Below are 17564 nucleotides of genomic sequence, written 5' to 3' on the forward strand. Positions count from 1 at the left end.
AAGTGCTTCACGGGTCACCTCACTGACCACTCACAACTCGTGCTTCTGGTGGTGTTACCGCCCTCCCCTTAGACAGCCAGGAAGCACACGGAAGCTCGCTCACCCCAAGATCAACAACAATCCCAGGCCAACGAGCCCCAGCCCGTGGCCCGAGCAGCCCTCTGCTGCGGACTTCACGTAGCCATGACCACGGTGCCTCACCCGGGTCGCCCGAACCAGTGTCAGGATCCCGATACGCTCTGCTGCTCTCAGGTCCCTCCAAAGAATCTCCCTTCTCCCACCTGCCAGATCCCCATCTCTCCATGCACAGCTTTCAATTAACAGTCCAGCTTTCCAGGCAGGATCTTTTTGTGCCCTTTACGGAAGTGCAGTCTTTACAACTGGGACGGATTATGCCCAGTAAGTCCAACCCCCGTTCAAAGCTCAGCCAATTTTACATCGTCAGTCTTAACAAAAGATCAGAAATAACCTAACCTCATACAGACCAGCTGAGTTCCAGTTAACAAGGATAGGACGTGGTCAAGGTGAGGCTGTCAATCACAGGCCTCCTCCTTCCCTAGACACAGGAATGAGGCCCGTGACCCAAGCCTGCAGAGTAACCCATCTTCCTGGCCACCATAACTGGTTCAGGTTTGGACATGACAAGCCCAGACCGTGAGGATCATCAGGAGGACTTGTGTGCCAGAGCCAAGAGAAGAGGTGGCTTCCCTTCCCACTGAAGTGGCCAAGGGGGGAGGACGTCAGCCTGCGGATGCCAGGGGCCATGCTGCCTGCCACAGGGCAGAAACGACCCAGGGAATGAAGCCTAACATGAGCTGGAGACAGAAAGAGCCACACTGACATTATCTGCGCGCCTGGTTCAAAGCCCTGCTCTGCCCCATCATGTGAGCCGGTCGGTTTCCCTTTGTGGCTTAAATGAGTTGAAACTGGGTTTTCCGCTCGCCCTGCCCAACTCAGCAAACTAGATAAGGAAACATGAACCAGGTTAGTCTTTCTGAAATGGGTTCTATTTATTTGAAAGATCATCTACCAGTGAAAACATCGTTCTGTGCTCAAAAAAATTCAGGAAATTCTGCTTCCTTACAGACTGCCAGTACGCGTTAGGGCAAAGACGAAAAAACTGCAGTGAACAAACTAAAACTCGTTTATCGTAGGAATTTTCTGAACACTAATTTCTCCTAGATCTCCTCTTCATGAGGCCGAAGATGGTACCAAAAACAGAAGGCCTGAGCGCAGCAGGCCCTCAGATCCTCTCCCCCACTCGGCACACATGGCAAACCTCCTTCTTTCACAGGGAGATGGTCATGGACTCATGGACTCCGCCCAGCAATCTGGTACTATGAATGAACAGCCCACCCTCCCAAGAACAGCCCTTCCACTCTGACTTCCTCAAGCACACAAGCCCAGCAGTGGCCGCTCTTCCGGCATCGTCACCGTCTCTCTGCTCAACCATTACTGCCTAGATACAAACGTGCTGCTATTTCTCCCACTGAAAAAACAAAAACCTTATCTTGAACCCACCTCCTCCATGAACTACCTCACTCACATTTCTCTCCCTTAAAGAAACACTCCTTGTCCCTTGGCAACGATGTGGACGGAGCCAGAAAGTAGTATACCAAGCGAAGCGAATCAGCCGGAGAAAAGACAAATACCGTGTGATTTCACTCATCCGTGGAATTTAAGAAACAAAGCAAAAGGAAAGAAAAGAGATGAAGAGGCAAACCAAGAAACGGGTTCTGAATGCTAGGGAACACACGGATGGTTCCCGGAGGGCAGGCGGGTGGGGGACCGGTGAGACAGGAGATGGGGAATAAGGAGAGCACGTGTGCTGAGCACAGGGTGTCGTATGGAAGTGTTGAATCACTCACTGTACACCTGAAACTAACCTTACACTGCATGTTAACTATCTTGGAATTAAAACAAAAACTTAACCAAAAAAAGAGGGGCACCTAGGTGGCTCAGTCAGTTAAGCGTCCGACTTAGGCTCAGGTCATGACCTTACTGCTCGGGAGTTCGAGCCCCTCGTTGGGCTCTGTGCTGACAGCTCGGGGCCTGGAGGCCGCTTCAGATTCCGTCTCAGTCTCTCTGCCCCTCCCCTGCTCGTGCTCGCTCTCTCTCTCTCTCTCTCTCTCTCAAATATAAAACGTTAAAAAAATTTAAAAACTCAACAAAAAAAAGAAAGAAAAAGTCCTGCAAGTTCCAATTCAAGAGGATGACGTAGGAAGACTCTGAAACTCACCTCCTCCACAGAACACACGAAATTACGCCTATTAATAGAACAATTCCTCCTGAAGAACTGAGGGCTGACTGAGCAGCTACACAACAACCAAAGACAGAACAGCTAGAGACAGAGATACGGTGACAAAGGGAATGCCCACCCCCAACACCGTGCACTGCAGTGGGGAAGGACAGTACTGAGAAACCAGGAGATCCTTCTGTCCCTGGGCCCAGGAAAAAAAACCCACAGTTTAACAGAGCAACTAGCATATAAGAGAGGCAACGCCAGACCTCCGCCAAGCAGCAGAAGAGCTGCAGGAAAGCACCAGGACAGAGGGACTGGAGAACGGAGAACGACACATTAATGCTCCCACCCCACCTAAAAAGCCTAGACTGGAACAGGGCCAGGCACCACGACAGGCAGGTCCAATTCTCCCAACATCCTGTGCCTTCTGCCAGCCCAGGGTCTGCGAGCCCACACCAGCCCTAGAAGAAAAGCCGCGGTTTGAAAGGGTGGACCAAGTGTGGGAATGCTCTCTCCCTCTCCACGTCAAAACACCAGACCGTAGAAGGGTCTGGATGCCCTCAGAGGCAGATTCCAACACGGAAACTGAAGGGTCTGGATGGCGTAACTGGTGGGAGCAGTCATCACAGGGACTTTGTGACCTCAGCAAGCCCAGGACCCACAAGCCCACACCAGCTGTCCTAGGTTACTGGGGCAAAGAAAACAAGCTACAGTTCTGTGTTTTATGTGTGTTTCAACTTTTACTGGGTTTTTTTTTAACTTTTTAAAATTTGTCTTGTTTTCTTTATATGTTTTTCTTTTTGGTTTTGTCCTTGTTCTCTTTTTTCTTTTCTCCTTTTATTATTTTTTCTTCTTTAAATTCTTTTTTCTTTAATCTTTCTTTAAAAAGCCATGGTTTTGGGGCACCTGGGTGGCTCAGTCGGTTAAGCATCTGACTTCAGCTCAGGTCTCGATCCTGCAGTTCGTGGGTTCGAGCCCCACATCGGGCTCTGTGCTGACAACTCAGAGCCTGGAGCCTGCTTCAGATTCTGGGTCTCCCCCTCTCTCTCTGCCCTTCCTCTGCCTGTGTCCTCTCTCTCTCTCTCTCTTAAAAATAAACAAACATTTAAAAATTTTTTTTAAAAAGCCATGGTTTAAAATTTTTAAGTTTATTAATTTATTTGGGGGAGAAAGAGAGAGAGACAGAGAGAGCAAGCATGCATACGAGTCAGGGAAGGACAGCAAGAGGGGGAGAGAGAATTCCAAGCAGGCTCCACACTGTCAGCACAGAGCCCAATGCAGGGCTCGAACTCACAATCCGTGAGACCATGACCTGAGCCAAGGACAAGAGTCAGACGCTCAACCGACTGCACCACCCAGGTGTCCCTAAAAAGCCACAGTTTAAAGGAGTGAAAGAGTACAGCTAAAGTTAAAAGAGTACAGTTAAAAGAGTGACTAAGCACATATGGACACAGCTCCAGCCAGCACAAGTCAGCAAGGATACCCAGTCTGCATAGGGTCTCCATACACAAGACCAGTCTTTCAACTTTTGGAGAAATAACCATTTTGCCTAATCCGTAGAAACAAACACAGAAAGTTAAGCAAAATGGAGAAACAGAAGAATATGTTCTAAAAGAATAAAAGAAAAGAAAAGCCTCAGTAAAAGAATTAAATGCAACAGATTTAAGCAATATGCCTGATAACGAATTTAAAGCAGTAATTGTAAAGGTCCTCAGTGGGCTGGAGAAAAGACTGGAAGAGCTCAGTCAGACCTTCAAGAAAGAGATAGAAAATATTAAAAAGAACCAATCCGACATAAAGAATACAACAACCCTAATAAAAACCACACTACAGGGAATCAACAGTAAGTTAGAGGATGCAGAAGAACATATCAGCAATCTCAAAGGGTAATGGAGGGCACACAAGCTGAACAGCAATGAGAATACAATTTTTATAAAATGAAAAGTTTAAGAGATCTTTGGATAACATCAAGCAAACAGACATTCACATTACAGGGGTCTCAGAAGAAAGAGAAAGGTTCTGAAAACTTGTTTGAAGAAGTAAAAACTGAAAACTCCCCTAATCTAAAGAGGGAAATAGACATCCGGGTCCAAAAAGCAGAGTTCCAAACAAGAAGAACCCGAGGAGGTCCACAACATTGCACATAATAATTAAAATGTCAAAGGTGAAAAAAGAGAGAATCCTAAAAGCAGCAAGAGAGAAACAAAAAGTTCCCTAAAAGGGAAACCCCATAAGGCTATCAGCTGATTGTTCAGCAGAAATTCTGCAGGCCAGAAGAGCAAGGCATGATATATTCAAAGCACTGAAAGGAAAAAACCCACAACCAAGAATACTCTACCTAACAAGATTATCATTCAGATTTAAAGGAAAAAAACAGTTTTCCTGACAAACAAAAGTTTAAGGAGTTTATCACCACTAAACCAGCCTCACAAAGAACATAAAAGGGACTTCTTTAAGTGGAAAAGATGGCCAATTAGACATAAGAAAAAGATGCAAAATATGACAACATATACAGAAAATGTGCAGAAGGGAGTAAAAAGAGAAGGCGAAAAAGAAGAAGGAAAAAGATTTTCCGTTTCTGTTTTTTTCTAGAATGTGTTTGAACTTAAATGACCATCAAATTAATATGAACTCCTCTTTACTTAGCATGCTATATATGAATGAGCTTCATGGTAACCACAAACTCAACCTATGATAGATACACAAGAAATAAAGAGACAGAAGGCCAAACAAAATCTCGAGGAAACAGCAAAAGAAAGGAACAAAGAACTACAAAACAGCCAGAAAACAAAATTTTTAAATAGCAATAAATACACACCTATCAATAATTACTTTAAATGTAAATGGCCTAAATGCTCCAATCAAGACACAGAGAATGTTTAAAAAAAAAAAAACAGGGGCGCCTGGGTGGCTCAGTCAGTTAAGCGGCCGACTTTGGCTCAGGTCATGATCTTGCTGTCTGTGAGTTCGAGCCCCGCGTCAGGCTCTGTGCTGACAGCTCAGAGCCTGGAGCCTGTTTCAGATTCTGTGTCTCCCTCTCTCTGACCCTCCCCCGTTCATGCTTTGTCTCTCTCTGTCTCAAAAATAAATAAACGTTAAAAAATAAAAAATAAAGGGGCGCCTGGGTGGCGCAGTCAGTTAAGCGTCCGACTTCAGCCAGGTCACGATCTCACGGTCCGTGAGTTCGAGCCCCGCGTCAGGCTCTGGGCTGATGGCTCGGAGCCTGGAGCCTGTTTCCGATTCTGTGTCTCCCTCTCTCTCTCTGCCCCTCCCCCGTTCATGCTCTGTCTCTCTCTGTCCCAAAAATAAATAAAAAACGTTGGAAAAAAAATAAAAAATAAAAAATAAAAAATAAAAAAAAAAACAAGACCCACTGTACATCACCTACAAGAGACTCACCTTAGATCTAAAGACACACACAGACTACAAGCAAAGGAGTGCTAAAACATTCACCATGCACATGGAAGCAAAAGAAGAAGAAAAAAAAAAAAAAAAAAAAAAGCCAGGGTACTAATACTCCTACCAGACAAAATAGACTTCTTTAAAGCAAACACTGTTAAAGAGACAAAAAAGGGCACTGGCATTACATACATAAAAGGATCAATCCAGCAAGAGAATATAACAATTGTAAGTATCTATGCACCCAACACTGGAGCACATAAATAGATAAAACAAATATTAACAGACATGAGGAGAGAAATTAACAGTAATACAACAATAGAAGACTTTAACATCTCACTTACATCAATGGATAGATCATCCAGACAGAAAATCAATAAGGAAAGAATGTATTTGAATGATACACTGGAGCAGATGGATATAACATACACAGAATATTTCATCCAAAATAACAGAATACACATTCTTTTCAAGTGCACATGGAATATTCTCCAGGATAGTAGGTCATAAACACAAGCCTCAGTAAATTTAAAAAGACTGAAATCATACCATGCATCTTTTCCAACTACAATGGTATAAAACTAGAGACAAATTACAAGAAGAAAACTGGAAAAAACACAAACACATGAAGACTAAACATGCCACTAAACAACCAATGGGTCAAGAAATCAAAGAAAAAATTTTAAAAATACATGGAGACAAATGAAAACGAAAACACAACAGTCCAAAATCTATGGGACACACAGAAAGTAGTCCTTAAAGAGGTAGGCCTACCTCAAGAAACAAAAAACTCAATCTAACTTTATGCCTAAAGGAACTAAAAAAAGAACAAAGCCCAAAATGAGTAGAAGAAAGGATATAATAAAGATCAGAGCAGAAATAAATGATGTAGAGACTAAAATAACAATAGGAAAAAAATCAATGAAACCAAGAGCTGGTTCTTGAAAAGATAAAATTGAAAAACTTTTAACCAGACTTATCAAGAAAAAAAGGTGAAAGGACTCAAATAAATGAGAAACAAGAGAGAAGTGACAACGCCTATCACAATACAAAGGACTGTAAGAGAATACTATGAAAATTATATGGCACCAAATTGAACAACCTAGAAGAAATAAACTCCTAGAAACATACATCTTCCAAAACTGTACCAAGAAAAAATAGAAAATCTGAATAAACTAGGGAGCCTGGGTGGCTCAGTCAGTTGCGTGTCCAACTCTTGATTTTGGTTCAGGTCATGATCCCAGAGTCATGGGATCAAGCCCTGTGTTGGGCTCCACGCAGAGCATGAAGCCTGCCTGAGAGTCTCTGTCTCTCTCTCCTTCTACCTCTCCCTCACTAACATCCTCTCTCTCTCTCTCTCTCTCTCTCTCTCTCAAATAAAAAAAAAAGATAATTTAAAAAAGAAAGGAATAGACCGATTACAAGCAATGAAATTGAATTGGTAACCAAAAAACTACCAAAAAATAAAAATACAAGACCAGTGAATTCTATCAGACATTTAAAGAACAATTAATACCGATGCTCCTCCAATTATTCCAAAATATAGAAGAGGAAGGAAAGCTTCCAAATACATTCTATGAGGCCAGCATGACCCTGATACCAAAACCAAACACACCACAGAAAGAGAAAACTACAGGCCAATATTCCTGATGAACAGAGATGCAAAAATCCTCAACAAAATATTAGCAAGCCTCATACAACAATACATTAAAAAGATCATTCACCTCGATCAGATGGGACTTATTCCTAGGATGCCAGGATGATTCAATATTCACAAACCAATTCACATCATGAACCATATCAACAAAACAAAGAATAAAAATCATATGATCACCAAAATAGATACAGAAAAAGTATCTGATGAGATTCAACATACATTCATGATAAAAACTCTCAACAAAATGGAATTGGAGGGAACATACCTAAACATAAGAAAGACCATATATGAAAAACCCACAGCTAACATCATCCTCAATGGTGAAAAACTGTGAGCTTTCCCTCTAAGGTCAGAAACTAGACAAGGACATCCACTCTCACCACTTCTCTCAACATAGTCCTGGAAGTCCCAGCCACAGGAATCACACTAGAAAATGACACAAGGGGCATCCATATTGGTAAAGAAGAAGTTAAGCTTGTCACTACTCACAGATGACATGATACTATACACAGAAAATCCTAAAGATTCCACCAAAAAACTACTAGAAGTACTAAACGAATTCAGTACAGTGGCAAGACACAAAATGAATACCAGAAATCAGTAGCATTTCTTTACACTAAAATCATAGAAGAGAAAAAAGAGAAAGACCTGTATACAAACGGTTCTCACACTGAAAACTGTGAGACACTAATGAGAGAAACTGAAAGTGACATAAACAAATGGAGAGATATTCCATACTCATGGACTGGAAGAATTAATATTGTCAAAATATCCATATTACCCAAAGCAATTTAATAAAGATTCAATGCAATCTCTATTAAAATGCCAAAAGCATTTTCTGCAAAACCATAACAAATAACAATGAAATCTGTATGGAACCAAAGAAGACTCCAAATAGCCAAAGCAATCCTGAGAAAGAAGAGCAAAACTGGAGTTACCACAATTCCAGATTTTAAGAGGTACTACAAAGCTGTAATAATTAAACAGTATGGTACTGGCCCAAAAACAGACACATAGATCAACACAACAGGACAGAGATGCCAGAAATAAACCCACATTTATATGGTCAACTAATCTATGACAAAGGAGGCAGGAATAAACAATGGGGAAAAGACAGTCTTTTCACTTTTTTTTTTTAATTTTTTTTAACGTTTATTTATTTTTGAGACAGAGAGAGACAGAGCATGAACGGGGGAGGGTCAGAGAGAGGGAGACACAGAATCTGAAACAGGCTCCAGGCTCTGAGCTGTCAGCACAGAGCCCGACGCGGGGCTCAAACTCATGGACCGCGAGATCATGACCTGAGCCGAAGTCGGCCACTTAACCGACTGAGCCACCCAGGTGCCCCAAAGACAGTCTTTTCAATAAATGGTGCTGGGAAACTGGACAGCTACACATAAAATGAAACTAGACCACTTTTTTACACCATACATAAAAATAAACTCAATATGGATTAAAGAACTCAATGTGAGACCTGTAACCATAAAAATCCTAGAAGCCAACACAGGCAGCTATTTCTCTAACATCAGCCAAAGCAACATTTTTCTAGATACATCTCCAAAGGCAAGGGAAACAAAAGCAAAACCAAACTAATGGAACTATGTCAAATGAAATGTTTTTGCACAACAAAGGAAACTGTCAACAAAACAAAAAGACAACCTACTGAAGGGGGAAGATGTCTGCAAATGATATATCCGATACGGGGTTAACACAAATATATAAAAAACTACAATTCAACACCAAAAAGAAAAAAAAATAATCCAATTAAAAATGGACAGAAAACCTAAACAGGCATTTTTCTAAAGACATACAGACGGCCAACAGACACATGAAACAATGCTCAATATCACTAATCATCAGGGAAATGCAAGCCAAACTCACAAAGAGATATCACCTCACACCTGTTAGAATGGCTAAACTCAAAAAGACAAGCATCAACAAGTGTGGGCAAGGATGTGAAGAAAAAGGAACCCTCATATGCTGTTGGTGGGAATGTAAATTGGTGCAGACACCATGGAAAACAGTATGGAGGTTCCCCAAAAAATTAAAAATAGAAATAGCATATGATCTAATAATTCCACTATCGGGTATTTAGCCAGGGAAAACGAAAACACTAACTCGAAAAGATATGTGCAGCCCCATGTTCACTGCAGCATTATGAACAACGGCCAAGACATGGAAGCCATCTATGTGTGCATCAATAGGCTAACGGACAAGGAAAATGTGGTATACACACACGATGGAATATTACACAGCTATAAAAAGGATGACACTGTGCCGTTTGAGACAACATGGATGGACCTAGCAGGTATCACACTAAGTGAAATAAGTCAGCCTGAGAAAGACAAACGCCATATGATTCTACTCATAAATTCCATCTAAAAAATAAACAAACAAAAAGCAGTATCAGAACTATAAACACAGAGAACAAGCTGATGGTTGCCAGCAGGGAAGGTGGTAGGGGACTGGGCAAGATGGGAGAAGGGCAAATTGGGAGATCAGGCCTCCGGTTATGGAATAAGTCATGGGAGAAAAGCGTAAGGAATACAGTCAATGACACCGTAATAGCCAAGTAACGGGAAAGACGGTAGCTACACTTGTGGTGAACATAGCATAATGTATAAACCTGTCAAATCACTAAGTTGTATACCTGAAACTAATGTAACATTGTGGGTCAACTATACTCAAAAAATATAAAATAAAATAAAATAAAAATACCTTGCAAGAGCTGCCAACACGTATAGTTTCTGATCTCTGCCCCCACCCCCCACTCCATTATCTCATGAACCAGGCTTTCACCCCCACCTTTCCACCAAAATTGCCTGTCATGATGTCAGTGACTTCCAACGATACAATCATAGATATTCAATCATCTCATAGGACCCTCTCTGCAGCACTTGGCATACTGACCATTCTCTCCTTACGGTACTTTCTTCACTGACTTCCAGGACCCCACGATCTGTGGGATCTTCTCCTACCATGTCAGCCACACCCCAAGTCTCCTTTGCTGGCTCCTCCTCCTCTCTCCCACTTCCCAATGTCGAAATGCCCCCATGAATCTGGGGACCACCCCATCCTATTTCATCTAGTTCCATGACCTTGCAATACCAACCGCAGATGCTTCTAGAACCACCCCCAGACCTCCCCTGAACTTCAGACTCAAATGTCCAGCCGCCTGCTCAATTCCACACCCCTGCCTGAATGTCCAATAGTTGTTTCAAACCTAAGTCAAAACCAGAACTCTTGACTCTCCCCACCCAACCACACACACAACCACCACATCACACCCCGCCACCTCGCACACCACCACCACCATCATCTCACACACATCACCGTCATCACCACCACCCATCACACCAGACCCTCTCACAACTCTCCCCATCTCGTTTAAAGGCAATCCCAACCTGTACCTGCTCAAGGCAAAAATCGTGGTGTCATCCCTGACTCCTTCCTTCACCCTACATCCAATGCACCAACAAAATCCTGCTGGCTCTATTTTAAAATATATTTTCTGGGGCGCCTGGGTGGCTCAGTCGGTTAGGCATCCTACTTCGGCTCAGGTCATGAACTCGCAGTTCGTGAGTTCGAGCCCCGCGTCGGGCTCTGTGCTGAGAGCTCAAGAGCCTGGAGCCTGCTTCAGATTCTGTGTCTCCCTCTCTCTAACCCTTCCCGCTCATGTTCTGTCTCTGTCTCTCAAAAATTAATAAACATCAAAAAAAAAATTTTTTTAACTAATAAAATATATTTTCAGAATCTATTTCTAACTGTACCCATCGCCACATTCTTGGTCCAAACCAACATCCACTCTTGCGTGGATTATCGCCATAGTTAGTCTCCCTGCTACTATCCTTAATTCGCAAAGGACATTTTCAGTCCAGGAGCCAGGGATCCTTTAAAACCTAACTTCATCTCAAGCTTCAGATCAAAACCTGCCAATGGTTTTCCCTCTGAGAGTAAAAAAAAACAAAATCAGTGCAAAGACCTGCAAGGACCTACATAATCGGCCTCCTGTCACCTCTCTGACTCTATCTCCTACCATCCCCTCTTCTCTGTGCATGACACATGGGCTCCTTGCTAGCTCACAGCCACCAGGTACACTCATCCCAGGGTCTCAGTGTTGCCTGGATGCCTCAGGGCTTTGCTCAGAGACCACCAGTGAAATCTTCCCGGGCAACTCCCACCTCACCACATATACACACACCTGCTACTCCCCTTCCCTGCCCTGTTCCTCGACCACAGCATCTCAGACCTGCTTCGATGTTTTCATTACTTGATTAACATCTACCTCTTTCTACTAGAAGATGTACTCCACAAAGGTAAAAGTTTCTGCGTGCTCTGTCCACTGTGTTATCCCCTCTGGTGCCTCAAACTACATCTAGCACATTGCAGGTTCTCAATAATTTTTTTTTTTTTTTTTTACTATAGATGACCCAGTCTAACAAGAGACGGCCCGTGGCTACCCGCTCTGTCCCAACTATACTAAACCTTTTCCATATTCTCTGAGTATGCCAAACTAGTTTCTGACTCCGAGGGCTCCACACTCGCTTTTTTTTCTGCCTGGAATATCATCCCCCAAATAGCTGTATGGCTTGCTGTCCACTTCTCTATTCAAATGACACCTCCTGGGAGAGGCCTTTCCTAACCACCACATCGAAGACAACCACACAGAGACCAAGCATCCACACACACTCACACTGACCTCTAACCTGACACCGTAACTGCAGAACAGAACTCCATATCTCTCACCGCAGTGTCACCTCCATCAGGAAAAAAGGCATTACCTCGTTTTCGCCACTGTCTCTGTGACGCCTACAACAATGCCCAGCACAGAGCAGGCAAACAGTATCTGTTGACCAAATGAATGAATAAGATGCGTAAGGTAAATTTAGCTCATCTTTCTTATACTGGATTGGAATCTAAAGCAAACACCTAATAACCCTCAGAGTTTCTTCTACCACTGTTAGTCTATGAAATAAAGAGGCTAAATGAGAAAGGCTAAGACAGGTACTGCCTTCAAATGTTACTAAAGAACTAGTGAAGGACTGTGAATTAAAGGACACATTAAAAGCCATACTTTTTAATTACACTTTTTACACCCCACATAGCCCTGTGTATTGATTCAAGGAAGGGAAAGGAATGGAGAAAGAAAGAGGAGAGGAGACATACAACATCATGCAGTACGGGGAGTAGGAAACATTGCGAAGCCTCTCATCTTCTAGAACTGGAATCCAAAGAAGCAAAAAGATGTGCACACCAACAGAGTTACATTTAGAACCCAGGCCTCAACGCCAAGCCGCCCCAACTATAGTTCTGCCTCATTGGCAAAGCCCAAACAACGCAAGAGTCTAATGTGATGTGAAGAAATAAACATATTCCGGGAAAAAAAAAGGGGGGGGGGGGGCAAAGGAAAAACAGGCCTTCAAGAAATGCAAATAGCCAATAAGCACTGGAAATAATGCTCAAGCACACTAATAGTGAGTGTTTAAACAATAAATTATTTTTTTGTCTACCCCACCAATAAAAAAAAGACGGACAAAAACCTATTGTTGGCCGAAAGCATGGTAAAGCTGGTTTATTCTTTCCGGAAGTCTTCCTAGCAATACATATCAAACTTTAAACCATATATATCCTTTTCTAAAATGTTTATTTTGAGAGAGAGAGCGCACACGCACTTGCACATGAATAAGGGAGTGGAGAGAAAAAGAAGAGAATCCCAAGCAGGCTCCATGCTGTCAGCGCAGGGCCCAACATGGGGCTCGAGCTCCCAAACCATGAGATCATGACCTGAGCCAAAATCAAGAGTGAGCCACCCAGGCTCCCCAAGACATATACAGTATATCCTGTGATCCACCAATTCCATTTCTAGAAATTCAATTTAGAGAAACAAAGGAGAACAAATATAAAGCAGAGGATCGTAAATCTGGCTGCATAAGGACTTGAACCATCTCATCACTATTTGTAAAGCTTTTCCTTCCAACAAACTGGTAGAACCGTTAGCCCTCAGAAATTTGTAAATGAGTAAGAAGGAAATGAAAGTCTGAGACTAAAAAGAAACAAGACAACATTGAAAAGAAACAACAGATCATACAGTTTTTTTCTGAAAAGGCTGAGGAATTCAAGTTTGATGAAGGGAATATAAATCGTCAGTGAAAAGGGAGATACTGAAAATGTTTGGAAAAATATATAAAGCAATATCCCATAGTAGTGTTATTTGCATTTGAGATTTATTAGGAGAGTTTTTATAGTATCAAATACCCAGGTCCCATTCTGAATTATAATCTCCAAGGAGTGGAATATAAGGACATTAACTTAAAGCTTGCCCAGATGATTCCACTACACATCCCTGTGAGATGATTGAGAACCATCATTCTCCCAGAGATTTTCAACCTTTTTTTTTTTTTTTAAGTATTTATTGAGAGACAGAAAGAGAGAGCTCAAACAGGGAAGAGCAGAGAGAGTGGAAGACACAGATTCTGAAACTTGAGTGCTCATTGCATTCACCTGAGGAGCTTTTGAAACCTACCCGCAACTGAGCCCCAGGGCAACTCAATCAATCAAGGGGAACAGGGGCACCTGGCAAGCTGAGTAGGTAAAGCATGCAGCTCTAGGTCCCTCAGTCTTGAATTCAAGCCCCAAGCTAGAAGTAGAGATTACTTTAAAAAAAAAAAAAAAAAAAAAAATGGGGGAACAGAGCTTGGAGATTGACACTATTTTTTTAAACCTTCTAGTAATTCTTACATGTGTAACCACATTGTGAACCAAAGTCCTAAACCAGTAGTTTTCATAGTTCGTGGTTCCCATATCAGCATGATTAGCACCACTGGGAAACTCGGGAGAGATGAAAATTCCCGGGCCCCACGCCAGACATACTGAATCAGATACTCTGAGTAAAGCCCAGCAATCTATAACAAGCCTCCAGGTGATCTTGATGTGTACTAAAGTTTGAAAATCTTTATCCTAGAATTACTCTTTCATAAAAATCATCGAGAATGTTCGTCAAAAATATACTACCTCATCAGCTGATTTCAACCAGGGTGCCAAAAAAAAAAATTTAATGGGGGGAAAGAACAATCCACATGCAATGAAAGCTGAAGCCCTTCCTCACATTACATACAAAACTTAACTGAAAACGGACCACAGGCCTAAATTTAAAAGCTAACACAATAAAACTCTTAGAAGAAAATATAGATGTAAATCTGCGTGATGTTAGATTAAGCATTATTCCTTCCTTAGTTATGACACCAAAAGCACAAGCAACAAAAAAAACTGGACTTCAGCAAAATTAAAAATTTGTATGCTTCAAAGAACACCATCAAGAAAGTGAAAAGAAAACTCATACAACAGGAGAAAGTATTTAGAAATTACATGTCTGATAAACATCTAGTACCAGAATACAGTGAGTACACAAGTCAACAATAAAAAGACAAACAACCCAATGTAAAATATGACAAAAGAGACGAATACACAGGTCTCCAAAGGTATACAAATGGCCAATAAGCACATGAGAAGATGTCAATATCATTACCTATAAGGGAAATGCAAATCAAAACCACAATGAAATACCACTTCACACACACTAGGATGGCTAAAATAAATAATAACAACCACAGCACCAAAGATGAATATATATTAGATCATCCAGAAAGAGAAAAGAATACAGGACCAAGCCTTGAGGAACTCCAAATTTAACTGCCAAAAAGAAGACGACCAGCCTATCATACAGACTAAGAAGCAGCAACCAGAAAAGGAGAAAATCAGTAGGAGATAGAAGGCAAAGGAAGACAGCATGTCAAAGAGACCAACAAGGTCAGTGCTGCTGAATGTACAAAAAAGGCTGAAATTAATGAAAATGTCTCTTAGATTTACTGATCCGGCATGATATGGAGACGATGGCATTTCCAGATAATGACGGTGACAGCATTACTGAGACGCTAGACTGCCTTTGTGAACATTCCAATGTGGAACACTTTATTCAAGCATAAAAGATTTGAAATAAATAAGTACCTTGATTATCTGCAATCAGTCTCAAATCCTCTGGAAAGAGAAGTCTGGAAAATAAAAACTCATTAGAAAAAGCGAGCTCCCAACAAGTTCACAAAACCACATAAGGGCTCTTTAAAACTACTTAAAAGGGATTAGACTTCATAAAAGAGAGCTTTCTACAGCAAAGTTAATGATGTGCCACACTACTTCCAACTCCTTACTGACTGGGTCAGGTGTGTTTACATCCACCGAATTTGCCACGATGGTGATCCAGCGTCTGGCCACGGTAATAAACACTGCCCAGCACTACAACACGTCTGCGTGATTCAATTAATACCAACTACAAAATAGGAATTAGGCAGTGAGGGACGTATCCAGATCACCTTCCACCAGAAAAACACGTGACGTCCCGAGATTCAGAGAGAGGTTTTAGGAGTATAAAAGGGAACAAGAGTGAAAAATCAAGCCACTGGCTCTTCCGGCCAACTTCTGTTTCAATTCTTGAGGTACAGCTCTGTGCAAGCTACCGAACTGCGAACGCCTCGTCCCCATCCATCACACAAATTCAGCACAAGTGGGAAAACGAATGAAATTAGATTTGGCAATAAGGGACGAGTTCCTTTAAATATTCCTCGCAGCCCTGCAGCACGCAACGCCAACCACTCTGTCCTCACTTCTGGCAGCGCTCCCCGCCTCCCAATTCCCTGACCCCAGCTGGCAAGTCCCGTTTCAACTACGAAACAAGCCAGCAAACGGCCCGAGAAAGGCCGAAACGGGGGAAACCAGGCTCCGCCATTAAAGGAGCTCTAGCCACACTCCGCCCCACACTGATTCCCCCCGCCACCCTTACCCAGAGGTCAGGGAATAACACACCAGTCCAAAGTGAGAGGATCCACACGCCGTTCTGCGGATACGGGAAACACTTTAGATGGAGCTCGCCATGACACTTACGTCCCGCCACGTTTATTTGCGCATGCTCCAAGACGGTGGCCGGGAGAGGGCAAACTGCCTCATCGCTGAAGCGCGAGTTCAGGTCTAACTTGCTTGGGTAAAGATTACAGTTAGAATTGTTTTGGTTGCAAGAGCGAAATTAGACGCCAGAATCTCAGGTTCTTAGAATCGCTTAACAGCTATCTTCGGCTGAGCTCTTACTATGTGTCAGGCACCATATTAAGCTCTTAACATTTATTACTATCATTAATTATTATTATTATTTTACAAAAGGGGAAACAGGGAGTGTAAGTACTTGCCTAAAGTTACTCTGCTAGTAGTGGCAGTCCTCTGTGCTGAATTCAATTCTGAAAGAACCTGCTATTTTCATTTCATTTTACTTGCTTCCTCAACCTTTTGTGAAATGAGGTCATACTGGAGAGGAGAGTAGAATAGGACAAAGAACAATTTGATTAAACAACATAGATCATTTAACACCAAGAAAGAAGCGTTTTTTTATCCGTTAGAAGACAGTGTAGCGCCAAATATTAAGGCAGTTTAGCAGAGAAAGAGAACTTTCGTGGAGTATACTGATTCTGACCTAGTTCCCTTGTAAGTGTTAGCTCACGTTATTATGTTTTACCCAGGACACTGTGCTTGACCTTGTTTACCAGAAGAGCGTCTCCTCTTTCAAAAATGAAGACAATTCGCCATGAGCAAGAAGTCAGAAATCATGAGCTTTGTTTCTAGTGTGATTCCTTCTAATTACAATACCACCCTCTGCTCACCATTTCCATGCAAAAAATCTAAACTGTGACCTAGAGTCCTCTGCAGTCCCTACCCAGCTGAATTAGAATTGCATGTTTATGTTGTCCCATCTCTTTTACTGTAATCCCACTGCCTAGCACATAATCTTGCACTTAATGGCCTCTCCGTCAGCATACCTTGAATGAATGAATGGATGAATGACTCCACCCCTTTTCCCCCAAGATCTAGTTGAGTTCAGGTAAAGAGATTTTATTGAGTGCACACCACATGATCTCAAGCACTGTGCTGGTTGCAGAACTAGAAAGGAAAAAAGAGACAAGCCCCTACCACTATTTCAGGCTCCTCCACAGATACAGTTTCGGTGGAGAAGAGCAATGGCTGAGGACGATGAATGCACGCAGACCAGTGGAGCCCAAGGGGGAGGTTCTTCTTTTTACATGAGGGGGTCTAGACTCCCCACAACAGAAGTGACAGAAATGGAGGAGGGTAGGCCAGGCCAAGGAGATAGTAAGAGCACATGCATGGAGGCCTGAAACTGTAAACTCTTATATAAGCAAAAAGAGTTAAAGTGAGTGAGGAAGGTAC

General features: G+C 42.3%; 1 protein-coding gene across 6 annotated transcripts in view; it reads right to left on the reverse strand.

The window, feature by feature from the left end:
• CDKAL1 (CDK5 regulatory subunit associated protein 1 like 1) overlaps positions 1-16265 on the reverse strand; it is a 711422-nt gene extending 695157 nt beyond the window's left edge. For 3 of the 6 annotated variants that reach the window (XM_058732859.1, XM_058732864.1, XM_058732863.1), the window contains exons 1-2: positions 16155-16254; positions 15303-15346 (exon numbers count right to left, since the gene is read on the reverse strand). The gene's annotated coding sequence lies outside the window, so the exon portion shown is untranslated. Of the gene's footprint in view, positions 1-15302; positions 15347-16131 lie in introns of all 6 variants that reach the window. The other 3 variants (XM_058732860.1, XM_058732865.1, XM_058732862.1) reach the window with 3 other exon arrangements.
• Between the last annotated feature and the right edge of the window lie 1299 nt (positions 16266-17564).

Source organism: Neofelis nebulosa, chromosome 6, assembly GCF_028018385.1.
Source record: "Neofelis nebulosa isolate mNeoNeb1 chromosome 6, mNeoNeb1.pri, whole genome shotgun sequence".
Lineage (NCBI taxonomy): Eukaryota > Metazoa > Chordata > Mammalia > Carnivora > Felidae > Neofelis > Neofelis nebulosa.